Below are 14868 nucleotides of genomic sequence, written 5' to 3'. Positions count from 1 at the left end.
CTGACAAAAATTAAAGACAGATAACATATTAAAAGCAACAAGGGAAAAACCACACATAACATACAAGGGAACTCCCATCAGGCTATCAGCTGGTTTCTCAACAGAGACTCTACAAGCCAGAAGGGAAAGGCATGATATATTTAAAGCTATGAAAGGGAAGAGCCTACAACCAAGAATACTCTACCCAGTAAGACTCTTCTTCAGATTTGATGAAGGAATAAAAAGTTGTCCAGACAAGCAAAAGTTAAGAGAGTTCAGCACCACCAAACCAGCCTTACAAGAAATGCTAAAGGAACTTCTCAAGACCTATGTAGAGAAAATAAATCCAAAACAATTAAGAAAAATGTAAATGGATTAAATGCACCAACCAAAAAACAGATTGGCTGAGCAAATGAAAACATGTGCATGTATGCACTTTCACTTACCACATCACTCTGCTTGACTTCACAAATTGTATGCAATTATTTTATATTATTAGGTTAAACATGTTCCCATTATGGTGTACAACTGTAATTATTTTTGTTTTTTATCTGGCTATTGCTTGTGAAAACTGATAAACATCTTTTACTATTGTGATTCAGTCAGCCAGTCAGGTCAGTTGCTCAGTCGTGTCTGACTCTTTGCGACCCCATGAACCGCAGCACGCCAGTGAATAGTGAATGGTGAAGTCATGTCCGACTCTCTGAGACCCCGTGGACTGTAGCCTACCAGGCTTCTCCGTCCATGGGCTTCTCCAGGCAAGAATACTGGACTGGGTTACCATTTCCTTCTCCAGGGGATCTTCCCAACCCAGGGATTGAACTCAGGTCTCCCGCATTGGAGGCAGATACTTTAACCTCTGAGCCACCAGGGAAGCAGCACGCCAGGCCTCCCTGTAAATCACCAACTCTCAGAGTCCACCCAAACCCATGTCCATTGAGTCAGTGATGCCACCCAACCATCTCATTCTTTGTCGTGCCCTTCTCCAGTCCTCAATCTTTCCCAGCATCAGGGTCTTTTCAAATGAGTCAGTTCTTCGCATCAGGTAGCCAAAGTATTGGAGCTTTAGCTTCAACATCAGTCCTTCCAATGAACTCTCAGGACTGACCTCCTTTAGGATTAACTGGTTTGATTTCCTTGCAGTCCAAGGGACTCTCAAGAGTCTTCTCCAACACCACAGTTCAAAAGCATCATTTCTTTGGTGCTCAGCTTTCTTTATAGTCCAACTCTCACATACATACATGACCGCTGGAAAAACCATAGCCTTGACTAGACGGACCTTTGTTGACAAAGTAATGTATCTGCTTTTTAATATGCTGTCTAGGTTGGTCATAACTTTCCTTTCAAGGAGTAATCATCTTTTAATTTCATGGCTGCAATCACCATCTGCAGTGATTCTGGAGCCCTGAAAAGTAAAGTCAGCCACTATTTCCCCATCTATTTGCCATGAAGTGATGGAACCAGATGCCATGATCTTAGTTGAGCTTTAAGCCAATTTTTTCACTCTGCTCTTTCACTTTCATCTAGAGGCTCTTTAGTTCTTCACTTTCTGCTATAAGGGCGGTGTCACCTGCATATCTGAGGTTATTGATATTTCTCCCAGCAATCCTGATTCCAGCTTGTGCTTCATCCAGCACAATGTTTCTCATGATGTATTCTGCACATAAGTTAAATAAGCAGGGTGACAATATACAGCCTTGATATACTCCTTTTCCTATGTGGAACCAGTCTGTTGGTCCATGTCCAGGTCTAACTGTTGCTTCCTGACCTACATATAGGTTTTTTAAGAGGCAGGTTAGGTGGTCTGGTATTCCCATCTCTTTCAGAATTTTCCACAGTTTATTGTGATCCACACAGTCAAAGGCTTTGGCATAATCAATAAAGCAGAAATAGATGTTTTTCTGGAACTCTCTTGCTCCTTTGATTATCCAGCGGATGTTGGCAATTTGATCTCTGGTGCCTCTGCCTTTTCTAAAACCAGCTTGAACATCTGGAAGTTCACGGTTCATGTATTGCTGAAGTCTGGCTTGGAGAATTTTGAGCATTACTTTACTAGTGTGTGAGATGAGTGCAACTGTGTGGCAGTTTGAGCATTCTTTGGCATTGCCTTTCTTTGGGATTGGAAAGAAAACTGACCTTTTCCAGTCCTGTGGCCACTGCTGAGTTTTCCAAATTTGCTGGCATATTGAGTGCAGCACTTTCACAGCATCATCTTTCAGGATTTGAAACAGCTCAACTGGAATTCCATCACCTCCACTAGCTTTGTTTGTAGTGATGCTTCCTAAGGCCCACTTGACTTTACATTCCAAGATGTCTGGCTCTAGGTGAGTGATCACACCATCATGATCACTCACTTAGTACCACTGTATCATGAGTGGTGAACAGAAAAATAACAGAATTCTGTATCAACAAAACTACCATTTAATAGAAAAACCTGTAATCACTTTTTAAAATCCATATGCATATCAGAATTATCTTGGGATTTTTTGAAAAATACAAATGCCCATATACTGCTTTTTTTCCAGCAGAGTTCCAGATATGTTTCTAATGAACAGCCATGCTTAAAAGCCACTGGATTATATTGGGATCTTTAACTTTTATCTATTTTGGTTTACTTTTTCTATTTCATATTCAGTGTTCCCATTTCATTCACCTTATGTTTCTCCAATTTTTCCATCTCTTCTTTTTGATGTTCTTTTTCAAGACTTTATCAAGCATAGTAGAAAAGCTCTCATATACATATAAATAATATGCATAATATATATATTTAGAAATTTTATGGACTTTTGCCTAACTAAAAAATTTATGACATTTTGATTCTACTTGTTTGACTATGAATAGAATGCTAGATTTCTAATTTTAGAAATAGATATGTAATAAACAACAAAGGTTAACTGTATAGCACAAGGAACTGTAGTCAATATTTTGCAATTACATATAATGGAAATTTCAAAACCAACATATGTGTACTGGCATAAATGAATTACAAAAAAAAGAATTTCACATTTTCAAATGTAGTCATGCTTATCTTTTTGCTAGTTTTTCTAAATGCCCTATGGACACCTAATAACAACATATGAAATATAAAATTTGAAATTTATTTGTGTAGGATATAAGATTAATATAAATAGAAATCATTATATTTAAATTATTAATGACATCATTCAAGATGCTTCTATTCTTACTTTTTTCTGCACTTGATATTCTCAGAAAAATGATATGTCTATGATTGTATATTTTTTTCTTTTTGCTTATATTTCTTCTGATTTTTGCTTTGTGTATTCTTGTTTCTTTGTTGTTAGCTGTCTGATGGTTTATGTCTATCTTATTTGTGAATTGTTCCTTTTAGCATTACAAATATTCATCTTTGTTTCATTTTAAAATTAATTATTTAATTTAAAAAATACTTAGGAGTAAACTTACCCAAAGACCTGTATGCAGAAAACTCTGAGACATCGATGAAAGAAATCAAAGACAAAACAAACAAATGGAGAGATATACCATGTTGTTGGGTTGAAGAATAAATATTGTGAAAATGATTATCCTACCCAAAGCAATCTGTAGATTCAATACAACCCCTATCAAAGTACCCATGGTATTTTTTCACAGAATTACAGTAAATAATATCACAATCTGTATGGAAACAAAAGACCCTGAATAGCCAAAGCAATCTTGACAAAGAAGAATGGAGCTAGAGAAATCAACCTTTCTAACTTCAGACTTCACTACAAAGCTCCAGTCATCAAGACAGTATGGTACTGGCACAAAAACAGAAATATAGACCAATGAAACAAAATAGAAAGCCTGGAGATAAATCCACCCACCTACAGGCACAAAGAAGACAAAAATATACAATAGAGAAAAGACAGTCTCTTCAGTGAGTGGTGCTGGGAAAACTGGGCAGCTACATGTGAAAGAATGAAATTAGAATACTTCCTAACACCATAAACACCAAACAAAAATAAACTAAGTAAACAAAAATAAATGCCAAATGGATTAAAGACCTAAATGTAAGACCAGAAACTATAAGACTCTTAGAGGGTAACACAGACACAATACTGTTTGACATAAACCATAGCAAGATCCTCTGACCCACCTTCTAGAGTAATGGAAATAAAAACAAAAATAAACAAATGGGACCTAATTAAATTTAAAGCTTTTGCACAATGAAGGAAACTATAAGCAAGGTGAAAAGACAACCTTCAGAATTGGAGAAAATAACAGCAAATGAAACAACTGACAAAGAACTGACCTCCAAACTATACAAGTAGCACAGGAAACTCAATACCAGAAAAACAAACAACCCAATCAAAATGTGGACAGAAGACCTAAAAAGACATTTCTCCAAAGAATATATAGAGATGGCTAATCAACACATGAAAAGATGCTCAACACTGCTCATTATTAGAGAAACGCAAATCCAAACTCAATGAGGTATCATCTCACATTGGTCAGAATGGTCATCATCAAAAAGTCCACAAACAATAAATGCTAGAGAAGGTGTGGAAAAGGGGGAACACTCTTGCCCTCTTGGTGGGAATGCAGACTGATACAACCACTATGGAGAATAGTATGGAGATTCCTTAAAAAGCTAGGAATAAAACTACCATATGACCCAGCTCTCCCATTACTGGACATATATTCTGAGGAGACCATAGCTGAAAAAGATATGTACCTCCATGTTCATTGCAGCACTATTTAAAATAGCTAGGACATGGAAGCATGTCCTATAGCATGTCCAACAGCTAGGACATGTCCACCAACAGATGAATGGATAAAGAAGTGGTAATACAAATATACAACAGAATATTACTCAGCTATAAAAATGAATGCATTTGAGTCAGTTCTAATGAGGTGGACGAACCTATATCATACAAAGTGAAGCAAATCAGAAAGAGAAAGACAAATATTGTATATTAACACACATATAGGAATCTAGAGAGATGGTACTGATGAACCTATTTGCAGGGCAGCAGTGCAGTCGCAGACACAGACAACAGACTTGTGGACACAGCTGGGGAAGGAGAGGGTGGGCAGAATGAGAGAGTAGTGTTGTATATACGTAAAATAGATAGCCAGTGGGAATTCGCTGTATGACAAATGGAACCCAAACTGTGACACCTAGAGGGGTGGGATGGGGAGGGAGGTTTTTAAGAGGGAGGGGGCATATGTGTACCTATGGAGGATTCATGTTGATGTATGGCAGAAACCGTTGCAGTATTATAAAGTAATCATCCTCCAATTTAAAATAAAAGATTGTAAAAAAAAATGACAGCTATGGAGTTTCTTCCACTTACTGATTTTTGGATCTATTCCAAACTACTTTGCATCAACACCTGGGAGAATAGGAAAGCTCAAGAGACCACCTCATAAAAGCTTTGGAAAGTACACATTAGAGTAAATGAATGGACCTTTATACACAGTGAAATGGCTTAAACAGTGGCACCAAATGCAGTGTCAGCGCTGAACTCCATAGGCTTTCCTGAGGGCCTTGCCAGTCAGCCCCACTAAATCTCCCAGCACAAGGAGCAAGGCTTGGGGACATGAGTTATGGAGCTTCCTGGGGATAATGCAGGTCATTGCAAAAGTAATTTTGATGCTCTCAGTTTAAGAAAATAAGAGTCAGAGCTACCTGCTGCTAATTAATACTCATTTCACACACATAAAAAGCTAGTTTCTCATTTACAACTAGCAAGGGGTTAAAAGCAGATAAATCAAACCCACCTATATGTCTCCTCCCTGTCTGACTGTCAACCAACTCTCCCACCCACCAGCCAACTACAGCTCAACTCTAACCTGGCTTAGGAACACTTACAGTGGTCCTGCTAGAGCTCCAGGCCAGGTCAGTAGATAGACTTTCATGATGCCTGCCTAGTTTGCCCCCTACAGAGCCCATGTTCTGAATTTGTTTTCCATTAGAGTCTGATGCTGGGAGGGATTGGGGGCAGGAGGAGAAGGGGACGACAGAGGATTGAGATGGCTGGACGGCATCACCGACTCGATGGACATGAGTCTGAGTGAACTCCAGGAGTTGGTGATGGACAGGGAGGCCTGGCGTGCTGCGATTCACGGGGTCGCAAAGAGTCGGACACGACTGAGCGACTGAACTGAACTGAATGACATCCCTTCAAACCTATGTGCATTGCCTGATCCATCTTCCTCTCTGCATCTTAGCAGTTTTCTCCCGCGGTTTTCCAGCTTTACTATCACTAAGTACAACCCCCCTTCAAATCTTTTCTCTTTTCATCCACCAATTACCCCTACCTGACAACAGAAATCTCAAAGTTCAAATCAGCTACTCCATGTACTCTGAACGCTACACCCCCATTCCCAACCCCGAGAACTTTTTTCAAATTTCCACTCTCCTGATTTCCTTCTTTTCCCTGGTTCACCCTTTATCCCCTTGTTTCACTATGACTCATCTCCATCTATCCTCCCAGATGTCTCAATTCTTGCCAACTTGTGTTTCAGCCCATCTTGGAGTTCAGTAAACTCCCATTCTTACCATCCAAGTAAAAGAATCAACAGAAGAGCTTAAAACTGTGTCTGGCAAGTAATGAACAGCAAAGAAAAGTTATTTCTTCTCCTCCTCTTTTTCTATTATTATTAGTATTCCTATTTTTTTACCCTGCGAACTCTTTCCCCATCACCACTAATTCCACCCTAATTCAATAACTAAAACCATCACTCAAAGTTCACTACAAACGATCTAAATCTTTAAAAAAAAAAAAAAAAAGGCAGGGGGGAGGGACAGAATTCCCCGGTAGTCCCGTGGTTAGGACTGAGTGCTTTCACTGCGAGAGGCCAGGGTTCAATCCCTGGTTGGGGAACAGAAGATCCCACAAGCTGCGCTGCATGGCCAAAATTAAAAATTAAAACTTTAACAACAAAAAATACGCTCATAGCCTGAGAACAGATTTAATTAATGCCTTGCTGTAAGTGCATATCCTTCGACTTGGCGGGTAACAACAGCATCTACCAGCTTTGCAGACAACTGAAAATACTCAAACAGCATCCATTCATTCCCCTTCCTCTGCGAGTTAGCGGGTGGCCGGGAGGGGTGCAGCCCGGAACGCCTCTCCCAGCGCAGAAGGTGGGCGCCCAGGTGATGTCACTACGACTCTCTCTCTCCCTCCTCTGCGCTCGCCTCCTGGCTTAGCTGGGAGATCTGCAGCAGGGGGCTGCCTCAGGGGCGCTTTGGCCGCTTTTAGGCGCCGCGGAGCACGCAGGAGTCCTGGGAGGGGGCCGCGGCCAAGGTCCAGATGGGGCTGTGGCAGGCGTACTACGGCCTGCAGCTCCGAAAGCTAAGGACCCCGGAGCGGGACGGTGTAGGAGGCGCGCAGAGGCGGCGGCCCGGGGAGTGCAACCCCCCTCGCAAGCACCTGGATGGGGGACCTCCCCTCGCATTTACCTGGACTCGAGCTGCGGCAGCGGCGCTGGGCTTATGCTGAGCCAGCCGACCGCTCGGGCTCCTCGAAATCTTCACGTCTACCTTCTCCGGAGCCAGATGCTGCAGGCTCGTGGGAGCATTCAAACTGCGGCTCGCCCCGCCGGAGCCAGGTCCTCTACGTCCCGTGCTCTGCCCTGGCCACGCCCACCACACCCCCACCACGCTCCGGTCACGCCCTCTACGCCCTGCGCTCCGTCCCAACCTCGCCCTCCACGCCCCCGGCTCCTCCCGCACTGGGCGCCCCCCATACTCGACCTGGGCTCCCCGGAAGCGGATGGCACAGAGGACTAAGCACCCTTGTGCCATCGACAGGACTCACCTAAGTGGCTGTAAAGGAAGGGTGTCAGTGTTTTGGGAGCTCCTGTCAACGTGCCAACAAGGAACAACTTTCACTCCCTGACAACTACTTTAGGTTAGTTGAATAGAAATAGAAAAAGCACAGATCCAGCTGCCGCACACAAAGACTTAAAGATTTACCCTTAGTTTTAACCAGAGGAAAAAATAAATACATTTTCAGCTTGCCTCCACGACATTACTTCTTCGAGTCCTAGCTTTTAAAAGCCTGGGTAACAAAACACCCTGCATATGCTAGTGAAATTAGTCAGTTCGACAAGGACAAATACTGCATGATATCACTTGTACATGGAATCTAAAAAATATGAGGAGCTACTGAATATAACAAAAGAGAAGCGGACTCACAGATCTAGAGAGTAAATTAGTGGTTACCAGTGGGAAGAGGGGGGCGCATTATAGGGTAGGAGATTAAGAGGTACCAACTATTATGTAAAATAAGCTACAAGAACGCGGGGAATATAGCCAATATTTTATAACTATAAATGGAGTATACCTTTAAACATTGTGAATCTCGATATTGCACACCTGTAACATATAATATGTAACCAAGCAAAACCAAACAATGCTGCCTTCCCAGGGACAGACTCCCTCACCCATATCCTCTGCTTTAGCTCCTCTGATAAGTGCCTAGATGGTAACAGCTGATGTACATTTATTTCCTGAGTTGTTTTACAGATGCTAAAACCCCCAGGTGGAAGATGCTAACTAGTTCACTACTCCATGACCTGAGTACATAGCCTCCAGGTCTACTGGAGCCTAATATTGTTCAGTGGTTTAGTCAAGTGTGACTCTCTGTGGCCCCTTGAACTGCAGCACACCAGGCTTCCCTGTCCTTCACTATCTCCCAGAGTTTGTTCAGACTCATGTCCATTGAGTCCATGATGCTTAAGGACAACGCCTAACTCTAAGGTTAACTCCTGTGATGCGCCCTGTTACCTCGCCGTTAACCAGTCAGAGAATTGTGCATGGGCTGGTCATGTACCCTTTGGCTTACGTCCCTCACCTTGCCCATTGGCAACTGCAGGCTTTTTAAGCAGTAGCTGTCCAGACTCCTGGTATGGTGCCTTCCAATAAGAGCTGTACTTTCCTTTACCACATCCAGGTGTCAGTAGTTGGTTTTTCTGTGGTAAGGCTCAGTAACAAATGTATATCAACTACACTTCAATTTACAAAAGAAAAAAGATTAATAAAAATCTGGGTAACCATTCTTGGACTCCCCCAAAACTGCCATAAAAGTTGAGTTTTATGACCCAGAAATGGAGTTTGGGATTCTAAAAAGCAGGTTTGGCCCCATTTTTACACAAGCTTTTCACCATGCTTCTTAGATGTCTATGGAATCACTTCACACATTAGAATGAAAGTAGAGAGCAAGGGCTGTATCTTATTCACTGCAGTATCCCCAATACCTACAACAGTGATGCATAACAGGTGCTCAATAAATATACATGATTCTATTTAATTGACAAGTACTACAATATTTTCAGGGCTTCCCTGGTGGCTCAGCTAGTAAAGAATCCTCCTGCAATGCAAGAGATCTGGGTTAGATCCCTGGGTTGGGAAGGGAACTGCTACCCACTCCAGTATTCTGGCCTGGAAGTCGGACATTACTGAGCGACTTTCACTTCACAGTATTTTCAAAATAAACATAGACCTTATTGTAAATAAAATATCAGGTCTATCTATAAAATGGCTTTCTTTGTGCCAATTTTGCCTTGCTGGCAAATTACTGTAAGCATAAGTAAGACTAAAAAATAGAGTTAAAGTGTCTTTAGTTAGAAGGAAGTAAAGGTATTCCAGAAGAAAAATTCAGTGAAACAAACACTTGCCACTGCCATATATTAGATACTTAATGAATGTTAAACTCTACATGTATTTTCCTGTGTATCAGATACAATGCTATGCCCATAGAAAATGAATCTGAGTCTCAAAGAAGTTAACTACCTTGCCCAAATTTCAGAGCTACTTAGAAATTTCCCTGAGACTGGAATCCCTGTCCACCTGACTCTACAGTTTACACATTCCTACTTGGTGTTACTGTCTCTCCAACGTGAGGGTTGCTGAATGTCCACGACCTGCAAAGCATTGTGTTGGAAGTTCTGGATGGTCCAGAACTGAGGACCATGTAATTCCCTTTCAAAAGTAGGGTTAAAATCCAGTTGAAAGTGGAAAAATGGTTGAAGGCAGCATACAATTAAAGGCAAACAAGAAGGAAATGGTCAAAGGAGTGCACTGTGTTAAGAGAACTCAAGTAAGAGCCGTCTGCTGTGAGTGGGGAGGTGGTAGGAGGAAATTAGAATTATGAACATGGATAATGCTTGAAATGGATAGGTAAGGTTTTTAACAGTAGTAATGCAGAACAGAGAACATTTTCAGGCATAAACAAAGCTCCAAAGAAGAGAAAGCAATATGTGTACTTAACAAATGAGTGAGCCAGTTTTTTGGAGCATAACAGACTCTTAGGGGAGCAGATTTGGGCCTTAAGGGATGCTGAAGAGCAGACAATAGAGTCCCACCATTACAGATATTTGAGCAGAAAATGACACGTGGGAAGAGGCATCCAAGGGTGTTTAAGAGTAGGGGACTGGAACATGCAAAGGCTGAAGAGACCAATTTACAGTTTTATGTAAGAATCCAGGCCAGGATTGTTGTTGTTGTTGTTTAGTTGCTAAGTTGTGTCCATCTCTTTGTGACTCCATGGGCTGTACCACACCAGGCTCCTCTGTCCATGTATTTCTCCAGGCAAGAATACTGGAGTGGGTTGCCATTTCCTTCCCCAGGGGTATCTTCCCCACCCAGGGATGAAAAATGCATCTCCTGCATTGCAGGCAGATTCTTTAACATCTGAGCCACCTTGGAAGCCCCTTAGGTAGTGTAGTAATATCATATCTTGTTTTAATCACATAAACGTAAGTCAACTATCCTCCCAAAAAAAAGGTAAACATTAACTGGAAAAAAAAAAAAAAGCCAAACCAAGGATTAATGAGACACAACTTTTGATGGTTTCTTCTGGCACATGCCACTCTATCTTACAACCGTGACCTAGTAGTAACCCTGAGGCTCTGGTTACTGCAGTAACAGGAGCAGGGCATGAAGAAATCCTGCTTCCTTGTGGCCATTTCCCACAACAGCAAACTTAAAAGATATTGCTTCTGTTGCAGTGAAATAAGAGTTTTCTTTTTCTCTTTTGCCTTTTGAGTCCCTTTCTGCTTTAACTGTTCCTAATCTACAGTCTGAATTGATAACTAAGTTTTCTTCTTTTCAGAAGACTAACCTATTGACTGTTTTGAAACAATGCAAAAAGGAAAAAGAATACACGATCCTTACACCTTTGTGGAAATAATTTTTTTTTTGGAGGAAATAGAAAAATGGCTTTGATCCCCAAGCTGGCAGAGTAGCGAACACAGTAGGCTCGTGCCTCAGGAACTGTGCCCCCGCCACGGGGAATCAAGGAGATCATACAGTCAGGACTCACAGTCAGAGGTTGGAGATAAAGAGCAAAGGTGTAACGATCCTGCATTCTTTCTTTCTGCATTGTTTCAAAACAGTCAATAGGCTGGCTTCAGGTAGCCTGGTAACTTGGGTCTGGCATTCTGTCCCAACAGTTAGGTCCATTGTCTTTTGTGGATTGCACCACAGCTTTCTTTCCTTAATGCAAAGAGGGAAAAACAAACTATAAGGGGTGTTTACAGAGAAAGTGCTGTAAAGTTAAGCATCAGGATTGACTAGCATAAAATTAAAAGATAATAGATGCAGAGTGTAGCTCATGCAGAATTAGAGGGTGATAGGTGAGGGATATCCCCGGAGAAGAGCAAGGCAACCCACCCCAGTGTTCTTGCCTGGGAAATCTCATGCACAGAGGAGCCTGGCAGGCCAGTCCATGGGGTTGTAAAGAGTTGGACACAGCTGAACAACTAAATAACAACAACCTAAATTCCAATGACATTTTTCACAGAAACAGAACAATCTTAAGATGTGTGAGGAACCAACAAAGGACCCAGAATAGCCAAAGCAAACCTGAGAAAGGAGAACAAGCTGGAAGCATCTCACTTCCAGACTTCACATTACATTACAAAGCTACCATAAAGCAGTGTGGACTTGGCACAAAAACAGGCACACAGACCAGAGGCCCAGGATAGAGAACCCAGAAAAGTTCTAAGAGCATGTACTCTTGTTAACTCACAAGAATTAAGGAGCCAAAGACAAACACCATGGAAAGAAAAGTCCCCTCAATAAATGGTGCTCAGCAAACTGGGCACCACATGCCGAAGAGCAGCACTGTACTTTACCCACACCACACACACAAAACTGGCCATGCACTGGGTTCTCCACACCAAGTCCTTCCCCACCTGGCCCTCTGAAGACAAGACACTCCTCAGCAGTCAGCCACACACAGGCACATTTTCCCCACTTTTCTTCACGTTTCTTCACCTTTTTCTTCAGCAGGACCTCCTACCAGCAGGTCCTGAGGAGACCAGGCTCCTGTCTGAGTGAACAGGACCCCACAATGTCCCAAAGCTGAAGCCCTGGTGGGTCCTGAGGGGACCCAGCTCCCATTAGCATGGACTTGACCACCCCTACCCTTGTTCCAGAAACCAAAGCCAGGGCAGGTTCTGAGGAGATGGGGCTCCCATCAGCTATGCTGGGAGCCAAGTCCTCAGGCAGAATGCACAACCCCAGGGCGGCTCAAGGAGGTGGGCTCACGTTCCCTGCCAGCCAATGGGAAAGCGCAGATCAAGCCACCCTCACCTTCAGCTGAGGCCCTACCCCCTGGGGGCAGTTCTGCTGCCTCCATGAAACCGGGGAAAATCAAACTGAAACAGAACCAAACAGCCCATGACTTTTCCAAAATTGTTACAGAATAATTAACGGGAAACCATATGAAATGAAATGAGTATAAACACAAACTTTAAAATACAAAACTATCAAAATTACTGAAAAACAAAGAAGAAAATCTTCATGACCTTGGTTCTGGTCTGCAGATCATGAGCTTTGAGGTTAGTCCACAAAAAGCAAGAGCATAAAAAGAAAAAAATATTGTGGACTTTATAAAATTAAATATTTCGACTCCGAAAGACCTGATTCATAAGGTCAAAAAACAAACCATGAACTGGGAGAAAAATATTTGTAAACTACATACCTAATAAAGCGTCTGGACTCAAAACAGATAAAGACCTCTAAAACAACCCCATAAAAAATTGGGTAAGGATGTGAACAGACACCTGGCCAAAAAAGATATATAGACAGTAAATATCTTACAAGAATTAGATTTAAAAAAATCATACTGTTAAAGAATAACAAGTTAAAATCATGCAATATCACACCACACCTTTTAGGACTGCTAAACTCCATATATATGACAATATCAACTGCTGGAGGGTGAGGAAAAAGAAGTCTCCCTCACTGCTGCTGGCATGTACGTACAGCCACTTTGTAACACAGTTGGGCAGTGTTTTCCAAAGCTAAACAATGTAATCCAACAATCATGCTTTCAGTATTGACTCAAATGCTTTGAAAATTTATCGCAAATTCAAACGAGGATGGAATTATGCACAGCAGCATTATTTATAATAGCTAAAATCTTGAAAAAACCAGGATATCCTTCAACAGATGAATGCATAAGCAAAGTAGGGTATATCCATATCAAAGTGAGTAGGATATGCCACCCCAAAATATGCCTCTCTGGCATAAGGATTATTCAGTCTAATGAAAAAAAAAAAAAAAACCAGGAATCTCAGAAAACTAAGAAGTGATTGCCCTTTTGTGAAGGACATTTACAAAAGAGAAATCTCCATATTTAAGGGCTTACCCTCTTTGCACCAGAAATAGAAGGATAATTAAAACTCAAAGAACTTATCAATGGAGAGGTTCTGACTTAAATCTGCAAAAATCATATGCTTCTTTACTGTGTTTTGCATGATAACCTGTCATAATGGACTTCCCCCACTTCCCCAAGGTCTTTCTTTTATTTTTATCTGAAATGGTATTTGAGTTGATGGCTTTGGACATTTCAGGAAGTGACTCAGGTTATACACATGACATATACAAGTTATTAAACTTCTGTTTTTCTCCTGGTGTTGTCTCAAACTCTGCTACAGTGCTTTTGTGAAAAAAAAAAAAAAAACAAAAACGGGAAAATGAAGCTGGGCTCCTGAAGGCCAGTCCTTCTAGTCTAAGCTACTTCCATCAATGTCACAGTGAAAAGAAAAAAAAGAGGAATGATTTTCTTTTCTTTCCTGAGAATAAAGAAGATAAAGAGAACACTGAGCAGACCTGATCCCTCCTAGATTTTACTTCACTGTTCCTAATCTGTAGTCTGCAAATAAATTTGCTTTTCTGTCCCCGTAACTCTGCGTGAGCTACATCCTCCATCTATTTGCCTTTAACTCCATGCTACTTACACCCTGGTGCTTACCTTTACAGCAGACCACCCGTTGCAGTTTTCTTTCTTTTTGCATTTCAGAAAGAAGGCCACAGTGCAATAAACCAGAGGGCTGTGCTGGGTCTTCGTGCTGCGTGGACTTTTCTCTAGTTGAGGAGAGCGGGGACTTCTCCTCATTGCAGTGTGAGGGCTTCTCATTCAACTACTGAGCCTTTGCTCTAGAGCCTCGGAGCCACGACTGCTATGTTGCAAATACAGAAGGCCGCATGCCCTGAAGCCTGTGCTCCACAACTAGAGAAGCCACAGCAGTAAGAAATCCTAGAAACAAAACAAAGAGTAGCCCCCACTTGCTGCAATTAGAGAAAACCCGTGCACAGCAACAAAGACGCAACACAACCAAAAATATAAATAAAATAAACAAAAATCAACATTTTAAAAAATTAGAGTAAAACATAAACAACAAGGATTACTCTATAGCACAGGGAACTACACTCAATATTTTGTAATAACTTAAAAGGGGAAACATTATAAAGAAGAACAGATATCTATACCTATATCAAGACCAGATCAGCTGGAATGTAACCCATGCTGATGGTGACTGGTTCTGACTCTCAAGACTTCAATCAACTGAAGCTTGGACTCTGCCATGGGCAGAGGCCCTGCATGAACACGCCTGTAAAGTGAAAATCCTAGTCACTCACTCGTG

This window comes from Capricornis sumatraensis, chromosome 19 (genome assembly GCF_032405125.1).
Source record: "Capricornis sumatraensis isolate serow.1 chromosome 19, serow.2, whole genome shotgun sequence".
NCBI classification, from domain to species: domain Eukaryota; kingdom Metazoa; phylum Chordata; class Mammalia; order Artiodactyla; family Bovidae; genus Capricornis; species Capricornis sumatraensis.
This window is presented reverse-complemented; position numbering follows the sequence as displayed.